This window comes from Rhinoderma darwinii, unplaced genomic scaffold, assembly GCF_050947455.1.
Source record: "Rhinoderma darwinii isolate aRhiDar2 unplaced genomic scaffold, aRhiDar2.hap1 Scaffold_140, whole genome shotgun sequence".
In the NCBI taxonomy this organism is placed as follows: domain Eukaryota; kingdom Metazoa; phylum Chordata; class Amphibia; order Anura; family Rhinodermatidae; genus Rhinoderma; species Rhinoderma darwinii.
The window spans coordinates 2,123,875-2,142,500 of NW_027461968.1; the positions used below are offsets into that span (position 1 = coordinate 2,123,875).

At 47.6% G+C, this 18,626-nt stretch overlaps 2 long non-coding RNA genes across 2 annotated transcripts in view; one reads left to right on the forward strand and one right to left on the reverse strand.

Annotated features, from left to right (window-relative positions):
• Positions 1 to 320: 320 nt before the first annotated feature.
• On the forward strand, positions 321 to 7,092 carry LOC142699168 (uncharacterized). The gene is made up of 5 exons (XR_012866050.1): positions 321 to 416; positions 2,253 to 2,462; positions 6,330 to 6,431; positions 6,502 to 6,596; positions 6,726 to 7,092. It is a non-coding gene; the product is annotated as an uncharacterized LOC142699168 (long non-coding RNA).
• Positions 6,837 to 18,626, reverse strand: part of LOC142699169 (uncharacterized) — a 16,680-nt gene continuing 4,890 nt past the window's right edge. The window contains exon 3 of the long non-coding RNA XR_012866051.1: positions 6,837 to 7,930. This is a non-coding gene — a long non-coding RNA (uncharacterized LOC142699169). The remainder of the gene's footprint in view (positions 7,931 to 18,626) is intronic.

The window sequence follows — 18,626 nt, forward strand, 5'->3', positions numbered from 1 at the left end:
AAGAGAATAATGGATGGAGGGATCACAGCCATGATACATCCTCATAGCGTCAACAGTGTCGCTGTATTTATTCATTTGCAACTTGTGGCTGTCAGACTGTGGCGAAACTACAACTCCCAGCGTGCTCTGACAGCTGAAGGCTGAGAGTTGTAGTTTCAGGTTGCGGAGTACAGGATTATTTTGGGGGGGGGGTTGATTTATAACTGATGCAATGTAAAAGTGTAGTTGCCCATAGCAACCAATCGGATTCCAGCTCTTATTTTTCAGAGAGGCTTTGGAAAATGAAAACAGCAACCTGATTGGTTGCTAACGACAATTACTCCACTTTTCTGTTGCAGCAGTTTGGATAAATCCTCAATATTGTCTCCACTTGTGCGCCCTGCAATGGGGACTACAAATCCCAGCAGATCCTGCAGGTCTCTATGAACTAGATTTTTTTTACCAGAGTATTAAAAAGTGCATCACTCAGTAGTGTTATATAGATGGGTACAAGTGCGGAAAGTGACGATACAGCATCGTTTATGGCGTGTAATAATGTTAATGATGAAGTTTTCTGTGTTGTTTATAAGACATGTTTGACAAGTGTCTCTAGATAACATGTGCCACGCTAGTGCAAAACCCAGAGGTGTTCCGTTTGTACGTAAAAAAACTCCCCGTAAAAAAGAAGTGCATGTCATTTCTTGAGCCGTTTTTCATTCTCAATAGAAAAACTGCTCCAAAAAACGCCTTGAAAACGTTTCTGGTTTAAAAAACGGCTGAAAATCAGTGGGTGTTTTCTCTTGAAAACAGCCCCGTATTTTACAGCCGTATTTTGTTTAGCGTGTGAACGTAGCCTCCGGGTATGTTCACATGCAAAATCAAAAACAGCTGAAAATGACGGAGCTCAAGAAGTGACAGCTCAGGGTATGTTCACACGCTTAACAAAAAACGGCTGTAATATACGGAGCTGTTTTCAAGGGAAAACTGCCTCTGATTTTCAGTCGTTTTTTATGCATCAAGCGTTATTTGATGCGTTTATTGCGGCCGTTTTTTGGAGCGGTTTTTCTATTGACCCAATGAAAAACTACTCAAGAAGTAACATCCCCTTCTTTTTTACAGGGCGTTTTTTTACGTGCCGTTTTTACAAACGGTGCGTCAAAAAATGTCCTGTGGGAACAAAACGCTGTTTTTCCCATTGAAATCAATGGGTAGATGTTTTGAGGCGTTCAGCCTCCGTATTTTCTGCTGAAAATAGGCTGTGTGAACATACCCGCATTCTTTTTACACGCCGTTTTTTTTTACACACCATTTTTTTAAAACGGTGGCATAAAAAATGCCCCGTCTGAACGAAAAGCAGTTTGTAGGGGTTTAGCTACCGTTTTTCAGGCATATTTCAAGGAATTTACACCCCGTAATATGCCCGAAAACACAGTGTGTGAACATATCCTTAACATTTGAAAATAGGTACACCCCCCCCCTTAACCATGGCCGAACAATGTCAGAAGTGACTTGGCAAATTTTCTATTAACTTCCGCATTATAGTTTTTTATTGGCCTCAAGATATAAAGGTAACCCACCAGACAAGTGTGTCCCAACCCCTCCTCAGAAGGAGGGAGCCATTGGTCTAGCTGCTCGAACCCCCAGCGATCAGCTGTTATGTCTGGGGGGAGTGGTGGGACAGCCGCATGTTTTGCCTACGGAGAATGTAGTAATATATGGCGGCAATTCAAATGTATAGGACAGTTATCAGAATAGCTGGAATGTAATACCACATTCTCCCTGTAGTGGCTGCTGAAGGAAAAATGAGTAGCCGATCGTAAACTAGCTGAATGTGACTGGGGTCCCTGGAGATGGACCCATGGCGATCGCTGGATTACCGCCGTGGCTCTCATAATACAGGGGATTGACTGTGATGAGACAATTTTATAAATACTGTATCAAGGAGTTCTAAGTTAATAGAAGATTAACCTCCTCTCAGGACCCGCATCTATTAGCCAGAGTTGAGCGACTGCAGAGAGCGTTTCTAGGTCTGGAGGACCCGGCACGTTCCTGCATTACACAGACAGCTCATTGACTTCAATGGAAACTGTGTAATGCCTCATTTATCCAGTGGTGGTGCTGCAGGGAAATTGAACACTTCCTGACCGTTTCCCACAAGATTTGAGCAGGTCGCTGGGGGTATCATGTCATCAGACTATCATCAGGGAACCTTTATTTTCCATTTGTGTATTCTTCATTTTTTCTTAATGTTTTGCGTTGTGTTTTATTTCCAGAAGCTGAGCGCTGTCATGGTCTATACAATCTCTGGACTATTACTACACATAGTAAACCTTGCTGCTCAAAGCCTGATTGTCTCTGCAGACCAGAATGTCTCTTCCCTGTTTTATCAGATCAATCTACCAGCCGGGCACTTACCCTACTTCTTGCACAATAACCAGGATATGGCCAGATCCTGCAGTCAGGACCCCCACTATCCTTTTAGAGTAAGTCCTACCATACCTAAGCCTAAGACCTTATTCACACGACAGGGTTTTCCGGCCGTTACACGGCCGCAGTAGGAACAATAGACCCCTAATGGGTCTATTCACATGACCGATTTTTTGCCGGCCGTCAAAAAATGGGACATGCCCTATTTTCGGCCGTTCACCCGCCTCCCATAGAAGTCTATGTAGCCGGGTTATACACGGCCATCACTTGAATGTGCTACAAGTGACGGCCGTGTCTTCCGTTGCTCGCTCTCTCCTCCTTCTGCATGTGAGGAGGAGGTTTTTTTTTTGCTTCCTGTAGGAGCGGAATCCCCAATCCCCGGCCACAGCTTCGGCAACGTTGTGGCCGGGGATTCTGCTCCAGGAGCAGTCTGTGATTTCACTGTGTCCATATATGGACATAGTGACACCACAGACTTCTGAAGCGGAATCCCCTGCGATGTCGTCGGGGATTCCGCTCCAGGAGAACTCCCTGCCTTCACTGTCCATATATGGACACCTGACGTCAGGGACTTCTGAAGCGGAATCCCCACCGCTGTGGCCGGGGATTCCGATCCAGGAGAAGTCCCTCACTTCACTGTCCATATATGGACAGTGAAGTGAGGGACATCTCCTGGAGCCGTCCCCTACATGAAAGTAGGGGGGGTGCCATATATGGGGGGTGACTATATGTACAAGGGGGCTGTGTGGCATTACCGACAGGGGGGCTGTGTGGCATTACCGACAGGGGGGCTGTGTGGCATTACCGACAGGGGGGCTGTGTGGCACTGCTGACAGGGGGTCTGTGTGGCACTGCCGACAGGGGGTTTGCGTGGCACTGCCGACAGGGGGGTTGTGTGGCACTGCCGACAGGGGGGTTGTGTGGCACTGCCGACAGGGGGGTTGTGTGGCACTGCCGACAGGGGGGCTGTGTGGCATTGCTTACAGAAGGGCTGTGTGGCATTACCTACAGGGGGCTGTGTGGCACTAGCTACAAGGGTGTCTGTGTGGCATTACCTACAGAGGGAAGTGTGTGGCAAAAAAATTACAAATGAAATTCATCCGATTTTAAAACAGACAGGGAATAAAACGGATACAAAATCGGCTGTTAAAAATGGCAACACGGCCCGGAACGGAACCCCTCAACAGAAAGCAACGCTGATGTGAACAGGCCTAACTGTTCTGTTGAGAAACAGGGATTGGGTATCTTTCAATCCTTTGTTCCTTGGAGATAAACAGTATAGTAAACGGTTGTTTAGTTGCCGCTTATCTCTTTTCCCTATAGCAGTAAACATGCACCTGTGGCTGTTTCAGCATCCAAGGTTATGGAGCAGTCGGGGGAGTTCGCTGTCCCATACATGACGCCATTTGTGCTTTATGTGGTCTGTATACAGATGTAGCCGTCTTTATCTTGACTTTTAACGCGTTAAATACACAGTGGCAAGACAGTTTAAGGGTATGTTCACACGATTAACAAAATAAGTCTGAAAATACGGAGCTGTTTTCAAGGGAAAACAGCCCCTGATTTTCAAATGTTTTTTGAGCAACTCGCGTTTTTCACTGCATTTTCTACGGCCGTTTTTGGAGCTTTTTTCAATAGAGACTATGAGAAAACGGCTCCAAAAACGTCCCAAGTGTCCTGCACTTCTTTTGACGAGCCGTCATTTTATGCGCCGTAAGATGACAGCTCGTCTGCACAGAACATCATAAGACCCATTGCAAGCAATGGGCAGATGTTTGCCGACGTATTGGAGCCGTCTTTTCAGGCGTCATTCGTAAAACGCCTCCATTACGTCTGAAAAGAGGTCGTGTGCACATACCCTTACTTTACCTTTTCAATGGCTTTTGTTGTGTGAGCTCACACTGCAGCAAGTTATCAGTCAAGATAAACGTGGCTACATCTGTACATAGTGGAGAACATGTAAAAAGGCTTCTTACAGGTAATGTGTGCTTGTAGACAAGGAGAGACCCGGATCCTTAGAAATCAGTCTGTGATTTTTCTCTCTCAGCTCATGAAGGGTTTTGTACCTTTGTGGAATTCCTGACACAACTAGATTCCTGCTGGGGTTATGGGAAGTTGTGCAGGAAGGAGCGCAGGTTCAGTTATCCGGTCTGTGACCAGGTCGACGCTGGTTGGTATGTGCTTGTTTTACATCCTAAGGCTCCATGCACACGACCGTACATTTCATCCGTAATTACGGACCCATTCATTTCTATGGCCGACGGACACCTTCCCATATATTTACGGGACAATGTCCGTGCCGTAGAAACCTTCCATAAAACATAGGACATGTCCTATTTTTTTTATTTTACGTACCGTGCTCCCATACTTTATAATGGACCACGGCCTGAAAATTTCAGACCGTGATTACGGGCACGGTCATGTCCATGGGGCCCGAGACACTATTTTATAACTTTTGTTTCATTAGTAACATGTAATAAAAATGATCTCTAGAATCTCTTCATTTTCAACTAAAGGTCTGGATACTGGAATCTTAAAGGGCAATACTACCCCAGTTCTACATGGATACAGTCAGCCTAAATATCTGTATCGGGGGTGTACACATGATTTTGTAAAGGAGGGGGGATTTTTACATGTTACGCGGAGCGCGCAGACACTTGATAGACACAAGAAAATCCCAGTCACATGGTGCAGGATATATTTATCATATGACTCTATAATGATTGCCCCAAAGCCATAGGAAAACTGCATTTTGGCGACAGACGCACTTTAGAAATATATAATCTCGCTATACAGCACACAAATAAATCAGTAAGAGCTAGAGTGCCCATGATGGTAGCGCCATCAATGCCAGATTAGTGCCACCTGTACAATGTAGTACCATGCAGAGTGCCACTCATACACAATAGGGTCTGCAGAATATAGCCGTATAATCTGTGGTGGTCTTGGGCAGTAATGGCTACATTCCGGGTGATCTACGGTGGTGACGTAACTGTGTCACTACCATTTTGTGTTACATTTTACCCATGCACAGTAAGACCAAGTTCACATGGAGTTTTTTGGCGCGGTTTTTGACGCAGAAACCGCTTCGGAAAACGCCTCCCATTGATTTTAATGGGAGAGCGGAAAAAAGCGCTCTCGGGAAAAAGAACCGTCATGCCCTTTCTTTAGGCATTTCCATCTCTGACCTCCCATTGACATCATGGCGCTTAATGGCCGCGGCCGAAAAACGCAGCAAAAACTGCGGCAAGTGTTATGCTGGCACGTCAAAATCTGCCTCAAATTTTCAGAAGGAATTTTGAGGCAGATTTTTCCACCTGCAAAAAAAACTCTGTGTGAACAGGGCCTTCTAGGTAGAAATCTGTCAATCAGCGGCGAGTGGGCAGAGGTAGCAGCAGCTCGTAAATAATGGTGTCTTTTCTATAGCGGTGGTGAAGTTCTTCAAAACAGCTTCACTTTAGCAAATAAGTGACAGACAGCAGAAATCAGTGTGTCTGTCAGTACATTATGATGCCCTAAGTGAGCAGCATAATGTAGATGACAGGTTCCCTTTAAATGATAACATTCTGGCTGCTTTCAGCTGCCACTAGAGGGAGCTCACGGTGTACAAATTTATAAAGCTCCTATTGAAGTCATTGGGAACTGTATGATTACAACTGCATCCAGCTCCCCCTGGTGGCAACTTCTGTAATCATTCAGGAGAGACTGAGACAGTGAAAGGTCTATATGGCAAGTTATTCTCCAGCCCTCTGGGCATCTTGTGGGCATTATTGCAGCCATTAGTACAGCGTTTATAGGGTCGCTAGAAGATGCTCAGTAGAGATGTTGGTGCAGATATCTTGGCATGTAAGAAATATGTATAACAAGTAATGACTCCAGCCGTTATTCCATGATTAATGTGATCTTGTTCCCCTGGGGCAAAGAACTTGGAAGGCGCTCAAGAAGTATTTTGGAGACAGGCAGACTTTGGTTACGTTATGGAGCGTTTGGCTGAAGCACAAGTCTTCTGTAATCCACGTGAGCAGGTCCGTCTGTCTTGTGCGTTGCTTCTTCTGACTGGTAATCCAGATTGTCTGACATGTCTCTTTATTACAGGGAGACTCTCTCTTGGCCTGTTCCCGCCACCTCCTGCACTGCCGAGCCACCAACCTTTATTTGGACTTACAAAATCCTAGACGATCACAAGACAGGTCTGTAGTGCTTCATATTGAACTATTGGTCCAGTTGACAATAATATTAAAAATAATATTTAAACACATTGAAGGGGATGTCTGTTTTAAAAAATATATATATATATATATTTTTAATTACTTTATTAGGGAATTCTGAGTTATTGGTGTAGTCCCTCATTCAGGATCCTCGTCTATTAGCCAGAGCGTTAAGCGGCTTCAAAGAGCGTCCCTCACTGGAGGACCCAGCACAACAACGCATTTCACAGACAGACCATTTATTTAATTGGGAACTGTGTAATGCTTCATTTCTCCTGTGGTGGCGCTGCAGGGAAATTGAACACTTTCCTCCAGGTTCCCTCTCGGATTACAGCTGATATCTGGGGGTGCTGCCACTGGATGCCCCGTAATCCGCTTATTCACTTTGGTCCCTTGGCGTTCTCCAAAGCAACCCCTTTCTAAATAGGGTTTCCAGTTTTCTATAAAAATCTCATTCACTGTATAATTAAAAGTTATGTAACCTAACAATGTGTTCAGTGCCTCAATTTCTTACCATTTTTAAGATCTGTGATTGCTGTCACTGAATGGCAAACAAAGATACATAGCCCGTTAATGGTTTATTCACACACGGCAGATTTTTTGCAAGCCCCATTCAGATGAACGGGACATTGTCAGAAATTTCTACAAAAAATCTGCCATGTGTGAATATATCCCCTCAGCCTATCCGTGCCCCCTCTATTAATGATCCATGAATGTGTGTGCAGGGCATGATCAAGACAGATTCAGCCTCTGATTATAAGCAATATTTCCAATTACTTTAAGCAAGCAGAGATCTTAAATGGTAGGTGGTTAAAACATAAAGTATAATAGATTGTTTTTAACTTTTCATTATAAATGTAATTGCCCAATGATCTCTGTAGTATGGAGACTAAACATGCCGATCCTCTGTTCTCCTGGGGGATAAGCCGCTGTTAGAGAGATCTTGCCGCGGTTTCTTCCCCCTCTCCCCATTTAAATAAACCGGCACAAAAAACATTTTATAGTGGGATCAGGTGAAATAGCTGTTGGCCAAACAAACACTCTGCCAACATCTATTGCATATGTATGGCCAGCTTTATGCCTCCATAACAGGTCAAGCTTCAGTTCCCCCATAACTGTGCCCACAGCAGCGCCCATACACTTGCATTATTCACAAGTCTGAGCTGCTCTGTCTTCACATGACAATTAGCGATTACCACTGACGGATTAGGAACTGGTCCGCGCAACAGGATCGATTCTTATTCAGTTGTTTCTACCGGGACAGCAGTGTGGTATCTGGGAATGAAGGGCAGGGCCGATTCTAGCTTTCCTGCTGCCTGAGGCGAAAATGGAAATGGCACAAAAAAAAAAAAAAAATTGTAAGTAAGAAACAACTTGCAAAACGAAACAAGAAAATTAAAGCTGTGTGAACAAAAAAATACATTGGGGCCTGTTCACATCACCGTTCGCTTCCGTTCCGAGGTTCTGTCGGGTGAACCCCGCAACGGAAAGTGAAAGTGACAGCACAGCTTCCGTTTCAGTCACCATTGATCTCAATATCTATGGAAACATCGCTAATGGCTTCCGTTCGTCACCATTCCGGCTGGTTTCCGGTTTTCCGACGGAATCAATAGCGGAGTCGACTACGGAACGGAACGGAATCGAACAGTGATGTGAACAGGCCCTTATTGAACATCATTGTTATAAACTGCAAGGTCTCATAATGCTACAGGCAATTGTGTAGTAAATATCCCTATATTGCCCCAGATATAAATACTAGTAAAATGACCAGGGCAACGTGTATCCAAAATTCAAACACAAAAATGAAAGAACAATGTCAGTGTTCAAACTTGTGTCAGGGCTCCTTTAATGGCTCTTTACAGTCAGTATAGTAACATATGCGGCACTTTACAGTCAGTATAGTAACACATGCGGCACTTTACAGTCAGTATAGTAATACATGCGGCACTTTACAGTCAGTATAGTAACACATGCGGCACTTTACAGTCAGTATAGTAACACATGCGGCACTTTACAGTCAGTATAGTAACGCACGCTGCACTTTACAGTCAGTATAGTAACACATGCGGCACTTTACAGTCAGTATAGTAACACATGCGGCACTTTACAGTCAGTATAGTAACACATGCGGCACTTTACAGTCAGTATAGTAACACATGCGGCACTTTACAGTCAGTATAGTAACGCACGCTGCACTTTACAGTCAGTATAGTAACACATGCGGCACTTTACAGTCAGTATAGTAACACATGCGTCACTTTACAGTCAGTATAGTAACACATGCGGCACTTTACAGTCAGTATATTAACACATGCGGCACTTTACAGTCAGTATAGTAACACACGCTGCACTTTACAGTCAGTATAGTAATGCATGCGGCACTTTACAGTCAGTATAGTAACGGACGCTGAACGTTACAGTCAGTATAGTAACACATGCGGCACTTTACAGTCAGTATATTAACACATGCGGCACTTTACAGTCAGTATAGTAACACACGCTGCACTTTACAGTCAGTATAGTAATGCATGCGGCACTTTACAGTCAGTATAGTAACGGACGCTGAACGTTACAGTCAGTATAGTAACACATGCGGCACTTTACAGTCAGTATAGTAACACATGCGGCACTTTACAGTCAGTATAGTAACGGACGCTGCACGTTACAGTCAGTATAGTAACGCACGCTGCACTTTACAGTCAGTATAGTTACGCATGCTGCACTTTACATGACCTGCCTAAGTAGAGTCGTGTGTTAATGAACCTTCCCTTACCCCATCCTATCCCCCCACCCCCACCTTTAGGAAAGACACGTGACACCGAGGTTGGATGTGAAATGGCCACAGCAGCCGTTTATTAATTTCACAGTTTTATAAAAACAATTTAAATCCGAAACCTTCGGATAACTAGTTAGGAATCCACCAGAGAATTCCTCCTAATAATTCACATGACCCAACATGGGTCAGAATCGTAAATAACAATTTAACGTTAACATTAACCCGAGCAGAGGAAGTCCTTGAAGCCCTTTCAGATATTCCTTTTTTAAGAACACACCGAGTTAGCCATCTGCAAACCACCAATTACCTCCAGCCGTAAACCAGCTCGGAAGCACCGTTCACCTCTGCAGATGGCTCCAACCACTAGAAGTCCACTTCAAGGGGATAACACCCGATGAAGCCCTCAAGTGATATACCGACCACTAGAAGTCCACTTCAAAGGGATAACACCCGATGAAGCCTTCAAGTGATATACCTTCCACCAGAAGACCACTTCAAAGGGATAACACCCGATGAAGTCTTCAACCATGTACCTTTTTTGGGGGACGCATACCCCCGATGCGACCCCCCACCATTTTGTACTGACTGGCCTCAAGGACTCCCCCCGCCACAGTGAAACAGGCCTTGACCACCTTAAGCCTGTGAGTTCCTCCACACCACCACCGCCCTTTCTATTCCTTCTGCTATCGCCAAGCTCCAAAGATCAATGCCAACCTCGGTCAGATGAACCCCGTCACTCCTCCAGAAATTCCCCACTCCTGACTCCAAATCCCTGTGCCTCACGCAAATGCCCCCGTTTTTTGCCACAAAACGGGACACCGCCCGATTAACTTTAATGCGAGCCTTATTGACTCTCTCCACAGATCTAGCCAACCGCCAATGTTTCCTTGGGACTATGTCCGACCACACTATTACCAACTTGGGATAAGAAACCCACAAACACAACATATCGTGTTTGATATCCCGCACCAACTCACGAAAGGGGCAGACTCCTAAGTCATTCCCACCCACGTGCAACACTAAGACCTCAGGAACCCTATCAAGCCGGGCATATGTCTGGAATTCCGCCAACACCCTGCTCCAAGACATACCTCTAAATCCCAGCCAATGCACAACCGCATCCTGTCGCGGAATGCGCAACTGGCGACCGTCCGGGCGGACGTCTGCCCTCAAAGCCCCCCAGTGCACGTAAGAATGACCCAGCAACCACACCAAACACGGAGGCGAATCTGAAACGGAAAAAACAATTAGACACCACCATATAACATTTCTTAAGCGTTAACAACAAACCTCATAACATATGGGGGCGGACATAGGACTTAAATCTGTTGGACTCCCAACGACCAATACGCCGCACACCTTCATCATCCAACCCCCAGCGCCCCGCTTCTCTTGCTGCGCCAATCCTGAAGGAATGAGATGAATATGAGCCCGCCTCGACACCAACCGCCGTCAAACATTTTTTAAATACAGCTCCAAACTGAAACCTGGACAAAAATGACCCGTCCACATGACGTAACAAAGGCAAATCTGGAGACCCCCCTTTTGGCTTAAAACCCTGCATGCACTCTACTGGGCACATAACCGACCCCGGGAGGGCGAACAAAACTATCAGCTTACCCTTCCCCAATTGGTCAGTTTTTGACCGACGCAACCATACCTCCAGGCGATCTGCGAATAGACTCACCTCCCCAGATCTCAGCCCCCCTGCCTGCTTGGTACTTGGCGACACCAACTCACCTATCCTAAATGCCCCAAAGAACGCTAACGAAAAAGCTTACCGAAACAAATCCATTTAGTCTGAAGAACGACAGACCGATGCTAATGAACCGCCCAACGCGCTAAGCAAAGCAAACGACACAGGCCTTCTACTATCCGCCTCCACTCTACCTCGGCGCAACCCCTTCAAAGCCTGCAACACCAGAAATTCCTTCGATACATCCTGAAAGCCTCGCAACTTAAAACCAAACGCCACCGCAGATATGAACCGGTTCACCTTTGCCACTGAAAACCCCGCCTCCCAGGCGTCCCCTAACCAGTACAAAAGTGCCACCAACCTGTCTCTATCCGTATTGACGTCACCCAACTCTCTTACCCACTCCTCCCACTGCCTCCAACACGCAGCATAAGCACTCCACGTCGTGCGCGCCAAAGACCTTTGTAACAGTTGTTCTACGGGACCGAGACCAGATCCCAAAGATGTTCCGGACAAGCCAAACCGAGATGTTCCGCTCCCGGTGCCAATTGCCGAAACCGGTCCCACTGCGAGCGAGAAAGAGCATCAGCGATACAGTTCCGTACTCCCGGCACATGCACCGCCACCACCCACGCGTTCAACGACAAACACACCAACACTAAATGTCGCAACAATTGAACTACCGGAGGAGAGGACGCCGTGATGTTATTAATGGCCAGCACCACCCCCATGTTGTCGCAGTAAAAACGAACCTTCTTATCCCTGAGCCTGTCCCCCCAAATGGTAGCCGCCACCACGATGGGGAACAGCTCGAGCAGGGCCAGATTCCGCGTGAGTCCACTGGACACCCAACTAGCCGGCCATTGACCTGCGCACCACGGACCTCCCCCGTAAGCTCCAAAACCGCCCGCCCCAGCCGCATCCGTAAAAATATTCAAATCACTCGTATCCTGCGCTGGGGCCATCCATAGCGAGCGACCATTGTACTGGCCCAAGAAGTCATTCCAAACCTGAAGATCAGCTCGGTGCTCCTCCTTGAGCCGCACAAAATGATGCGGCGCACGCACTTCCGCCGTTGCCGCCGCCAACCTTCTACCAAACACCCTCCCCATTGGCATAATCCGGCAGGCGAAATTCAACTTCCCCAGCAGCGACTGAAGCTCCCGCAGCGTCATTTTCTTCAGTCTACAAGCCCACCGTACCTCCAGCCTCAAAGCACCCAACTTATCCGCAGGGAGACGACACTCCATTGCCACCGAGTCTATTTCAATTCCCAAAAAACAAATCGTCGCTACCGGGCCCTCCGTTTTTTCTGGCACCAAAGGGATCCCAAAATCCCTCGCCACCTTCTGTAGTGCATAAAGCAAATTACCGCAAACCGGCGAACCCCCCGGGCCAACGCACAAAAAATCATCTAAGTAATGGATCAACGAGTCGACCCCGGATACTCCCCTCGTTACCCACTCCACGAAGCTACTAAACGCCTCGAAGTATGCACAAGAAAGGGAACACCCCATCGGAAGGCACCGATCCACGTAAAAAGCCCCATTCCAAAAACAACCCAACAGCCGTTGGCTTTCTGGATGAACTGGCAACAACCTGAACGCCGCCTCGATGTCGGTTTTTGCTAGCAGCGCACCTGGACCTGCAGCCCGCACTAAACCCACCGCCTTATCGAATGAGGTATAGACTACGGAGCACAACTCGTGATCAATCCCGTCATTTACCGACGAACCCTTGGGATATGATAAGTGTTGAATCAAACGAAATTTTCCGGGCTCGCGCTTAGGAACAATACCCAACGGGGACACAACTAAATCTTTTACAGGCGACTCAACAAAAGGCCCCGACATGCGACCCAACGAAACTTCTTTTAACAATTTTTCCGACACGACTTTGGCATGCAAGTATGCCGATTTTAAATTCCTCCACGTAACCGGAACCTCATAAGGAGGCGGAGGAATAACAAAACCAACCCAAAACCCTTCGTAAAGCAACTTAGCCGCCGCCCTATCCGGATACTCATTTAGATAAGGGGCCATCTTTTCCACCCTCACCGGTGACACCCCCTTGGCCAGCCGCGGAGGACTGGTTCCCTGACCTCTTTTTTCGCAGACATTTTGCCGCCCCGTGTGATGCACCATTACACTCGGAACACACATGCTTGAACTTGCACGTGGCCCCGAACTTACACTGGCCTTCATTAAATTGCCAGCAAAAGCCCGCCTTTCCCCCGCCGCCTTGTCCAACCTGGCTAGACTGGCCTTCTTGGCCGGCGCTCCCGGGAAAGGACTGCCTAACCGGAGCCGTAACCCGTAACCAGAGAGCAATATCCTTCTGGTCCCACCGAATCGCCGGCCGAACCGCTTTCCGCTGACGGAATTGCTCATCATATCGCAGCCACGCCTGACACCCATACGCCCTATGAGCCTCCCCAATGGCATCAAAATAACAAAACAACGCCGAACAATTTTCCGGCGCCTTTTCCCCTATCACACTAGCCAATATGGCGAACGCCTGCGACCAATTAACGAACGTCTGCGGGATAAGCCTATACCGCCGCCGTTCCTCCTCGTCCTTTTTACTCTCGTCCCGCTTGCCCTTATCCAAATTAAATTTAGCGAGCGGCAAGAGAGAAAAAATCTCAACATATTCGTCCTTCCAGATCCGCTCACGCACCTCCTGCTTTAAATGCGCCCCCAACGGACCTTCGAAACAAACGTACACCTCCCCACGAGCACGGTCATCAATACGCACCCGATCGCCATCTTTTTGTGCCTCGGTCTGTACCGACACCGCGACCGCCTCCCTAACCGCCAGCACGGGCTGCGCCTGTAACAATCCCACGTCCCTGGGGCCCTGCCACACTACCGCCGGGGACACTTCCGTGACTACCGGCGCCGCCGCCCTATCTAGGCGCCCGACCAGCTCCCTCAAGCAACCCACTAAATCTGCCAGACCCGCGCCATCGCGCCCGCCCGCGCCACTACCGGCCACCGATGCGACGCTAGCCGCCCCCCCCGCCGACACCCGACATAAAAATCGCTGGATATGACAATGATGGAGTTACACACTCACCGGGCCGCACAGGCGCTGTGTTCCCGTCAGCCGGACCATCCTGACCTCGACGATACGCGTCCAGTTCACCTTCCTCCAGCTCTTCTCTCGCACACGACTGGCCATCCCACCGACATCTTCGGATCGGAGATGATGAAGCGCTGACCGATGGGCCGGCAACCTGCCGCCCGACCGATGGAACCCAGACTTCCGACCGGACCTGTTGCCTCAACGTCGCTGCAGATCTAGGCGTCCGTCTCGATGATCCTGAAGAAGCCTGCCCCCTGGCCGGAACATCACCAGGCGGGGCGGCCGTACTTTGTCCTCCAAATCTTCCATCCGATGGGGGAGGGGTGACAGGGAGCCCGGCCTGCGACTCCCTGCTTACCGCCGGACCCCGTCGCGGCTTGAGATTCCTGCCAGGACGCAGGGCCTGGGAAGGGGCGGTCCTCCCAGCTGCCTGGCCTGCAGCGTCCGAGATCGGGCTCCCTCTGCGACGCCGTGTCCGCGGGACTGCCTCAGGACTGAGGCGCTCTGGAGGTCGGGACCGCCGGGAGGGACGGGTCGACCCGGCCTGCGTCGCCGTCACCCCCGGCAACGCTCTCTGCCTGCTCGGAGCAGGAGCGGTTGTTGCCGACTCCCCCCCCGCCGCCATTCTAGGAAGGGGGCCGGGGGAGGGGAGCCTGTCTCCTGCAACAGACCCCGAACGCCGGGCCTGATGTGGCAAAACGGCGTCCGGGATCCTCGCTAATGCAGCCACGGTCTCCTCCAGCCATCCGAGACCGTGGTGCACAGCAGCTGCACGCAGCTGCTCTAATAAAACTGCCTCCGACATATTTACGAGCGCGGGCAACGGGGAGCTTGTCTTCCCTGTGCTACTCCTCCCGCTGCTTCCGGCTCAATGCCGAAAACAGCGGGAAGCGCAGCAACGGCCCCCTGACTCCTCCTTGTCCCCCCCTCCGACTCCCTCCAACTCTCCCTCACCTGTTAACCCTTTCCCTACCAGGGAGGTCATGGAGGCTTCCCCTTAAGCCCTGCAGGCTGCGTCCAGCCCCTTCTGTCAGTATACTTACGCACGCTGCACTTTACAGTCAGTATAGTAACGCACGCTGCACTTTACAGTCAGTATAGTAACGCATGCGGCACTTTACAGTCAGTATAGTAACGGACGCTGCACGTTACAGTCAGTATAGTAATGCATGCTGCACTTTACAGTCAGTATAGTTACGCATGCTGCACTTTACAGTCAGTATAGTAACGCGCGCTGCACTTTACAGTCAGTATAGTAACACATGCTGCACTTTACAGTCAGTATAGTAACGCATGCTGCACTTTACAGTCAGTATAGTAACACATACGGCACTTTACAGTCAGTATAGTAACACATGCGGCACTTTACTGTCAGTATAGTAACACATGCGGCACTTTACAGTCAGTATAGTAACACATGCGGCACTTTACAGTCAGTATAGTAACACATGCGGCACTTTACAGTCAGTATAGTAACACATGCGGCACTTTACAGTCAGTATAGTAACACATGCGGCACTTTACAGTCAGTATAGTAACGCATGCGGCACTTTACAGTCAGTATAGTAACACATGCTGCTCTTTACAGTCAGTATAGTAACACATGCGGCACTTTACAGTCAGTATAGTAACGCATGCGGCACTTTACAGTCAGTATAGTAACGCACGCGGCACTTTACAGTCAGTATAGTAACGCACGCTGCACTTTACAGTCAGTATAGTAACGCATGCGGCACTTTACAGTCAGTATAGTAACGGACGCTGCACGTTACAGTCAGTATAGTAACGCATGCTGCACTTTACAGTCAGTATAGTTACGCATGCTGCACTTTACAGTCAGTATAGTAACGCGCGCTGCACTTTACAGTCAGTATAGTAACACATGCTGCACTTTACAGTCAGTATAGTAACGCACGCTGCACTTTACAGTCAGTATAGTAACGCACGCTGCACTTTACAGTCAGTATAGTAACACATGCGGCACTTTACAGTCAGTATAGTAATGCATGCGGCACTTTACAGTCAGTATAGTAACGCACGCTGCACTTTACAGTCAGTATAGTAACACATGCGACACTTTACAGTCAGTATAGTAACGCATGCGTCACTTTACAGTCAGTATAGTAACGCATGCGGCACTTTACAGTCAGTATAGTAACGCACGCTGCACTTTACAGTCAGTATATTAACGCACGCTGCACTTTACAGTCAGTATAGTAACGCATGCGGCACTTTACAGTCAGTATAGTAACGGACGGTGCACTTTACAGTCAGTATAGTAACGCATGCGGCACTTTACAGTCAGTATAGTAACGGACGGTGCACTTTACAGTCAGTATAGTAACGCACGCTGCACTTTACAGTCAGTATAGTAATGCACGCTGCACTTTACAGTCAGTATAGTAACGCACGCTGCACTTTACAGTCAGTATAGTAACGCATGCGGCACTTTACAGTCAGTATAGTAATGCACGCTGCACTTTACAGTCAGTATAGTAACGCATGCGGCACTTTACAGTCAGTATAGTAACGGACGCTGCACTTTACAGTCAGTATAGTAACGCACGCTGCACTTTACAGTCAGTATAGTAACGCATGCGGCACTTTACAGTCAGTATAGTAACGGACGCTGCACTTTACAGTCAGTATAGTAACGCATGCTGCACTTTACAGTCAGTATAGTAACGCACGCTGCACTTTACAGTCAGTATAGTAACGCACGCTGCACTTTACAGTCAGTATAGTAACGCATGCGCCACTTTACAGTCAGTATAGTAACGCCTGCTGCACTTTACAGTCAGTATAGTAACACATGCGGCACTTTACAGTCAGTATAGTAACACATGCGGAACTTTACAGTCAGTATAGTAACACATGCTGCAGTTTACAGTCAGTATAGTAATGCCTGCTGCACTTTACAGTCAGTATAGTAACACACGCTGCACTTTACAGTCAGTATAGTAACACATGCGGAACTTTACAGTCAGTATAGTAACACATGCTGCAGTTTACAGTCAGTATAGTAATGCCTGCTGCACTTTACAGTCAGTATAGTAACACATGCGGCACTTTACAGTCAGTATAGTAACACATGCGGAACTTTACAGTCAGTATAGTAACACATGCGGCACTTTACAGTCAGTATAGTAACGCACGCTGCACTTTACAGTCAGTATAGTAACACATGCGGCACTTTACAGTCAGTATAGTAACGCATGCTGCACTTTACAGTCAGTATAGTAACACGTGCTGCTCTTTACAGTCAGTATAGTAACGGCTGCTGCACTTTACAGTCAGTATAGTAACACATGCGGCACTTTACAGTCAGTATAGTAACACATGCGGAACTTTACAGTCAGTATAGTAACACATGCGGCACTTTACAGTCAGTATAGTAACGCATGCGGCACTTTACAGTCAGTATAGTAACACATGCGGCACTTTACAGTGAGTATAGTAACGCCTGCTGCACTTTACAGTCAGTATAGTAACACATGCTGCACTTTACAGTCAGTATAGTAACACATGCGGCACTTTACAGTCAGTATAGTAACACATGCGGCACTTTACAGTCAGTATAGTAACACATGCGGCACTTTACAGTCAGTATAGTAACGCACGCTGCTCTTTACAGTCAGTATAGTAACACATGCTGCTCTTTACAGTCAGTATAGTAACGCACGCTGCACTTTACAGTCAGTATAGTAACACATGCGGCACTTTACAGTCAGTATAGTAACACATGCGGCACTTTACAGTCAGTATAGTAACACATGCGGCACTTTACAGTCAGTATAGTAACACATGCGGCACTTTACAGTCAGTATAGTAACACATGCTGCACTTTCTTTCTGTCCACGTCTATTGGATCTGTACTACCAATCCGTAATATTTGTAAACCGAAACTGCACAGACCAGACTAGGAATGAATGTGATCATCGAGCCAGTAATATCATCTGAAAACTATTCACTGCATGTTCAGGTCTTAAAGAGGCTCTGTCACCAGATTTTGCAACCCCTATCTCCTATTGCAGCAGATCGGTGCTGCAATGTAGATAAGAGTAACGTTTTTTTATTTTTTTTAAACGAGCATTTTTGGCCAAGTTATGACCGTTTTTATATTTATGCAAATGAGGCTTTCTAAAGTACAACTGGGTGTGTATTGTGTGCGTACATCAGGGCGTTTTTACTTCTTTTACTAGCTGGGCGTTGTGTATAGAAGTGAATGATGCTGACGAATCAGCATCATCCACTTCTCTTCGTTACCACCCAGCTTCTGGCAGTGCAGACACACAGCGTGTTCTCGAGAGATCACGCTGTGACGTCACTCACTTCCTGCCCCAGGTCCTGCATCGTGTCGGACGAGCGAGGACACATCGGCACCAGAGGCTACAGTTGATTCTGCAACAGCATCGGCGTTTGCAGGTAAGTCGATGTAGCTACTTACCTGCAA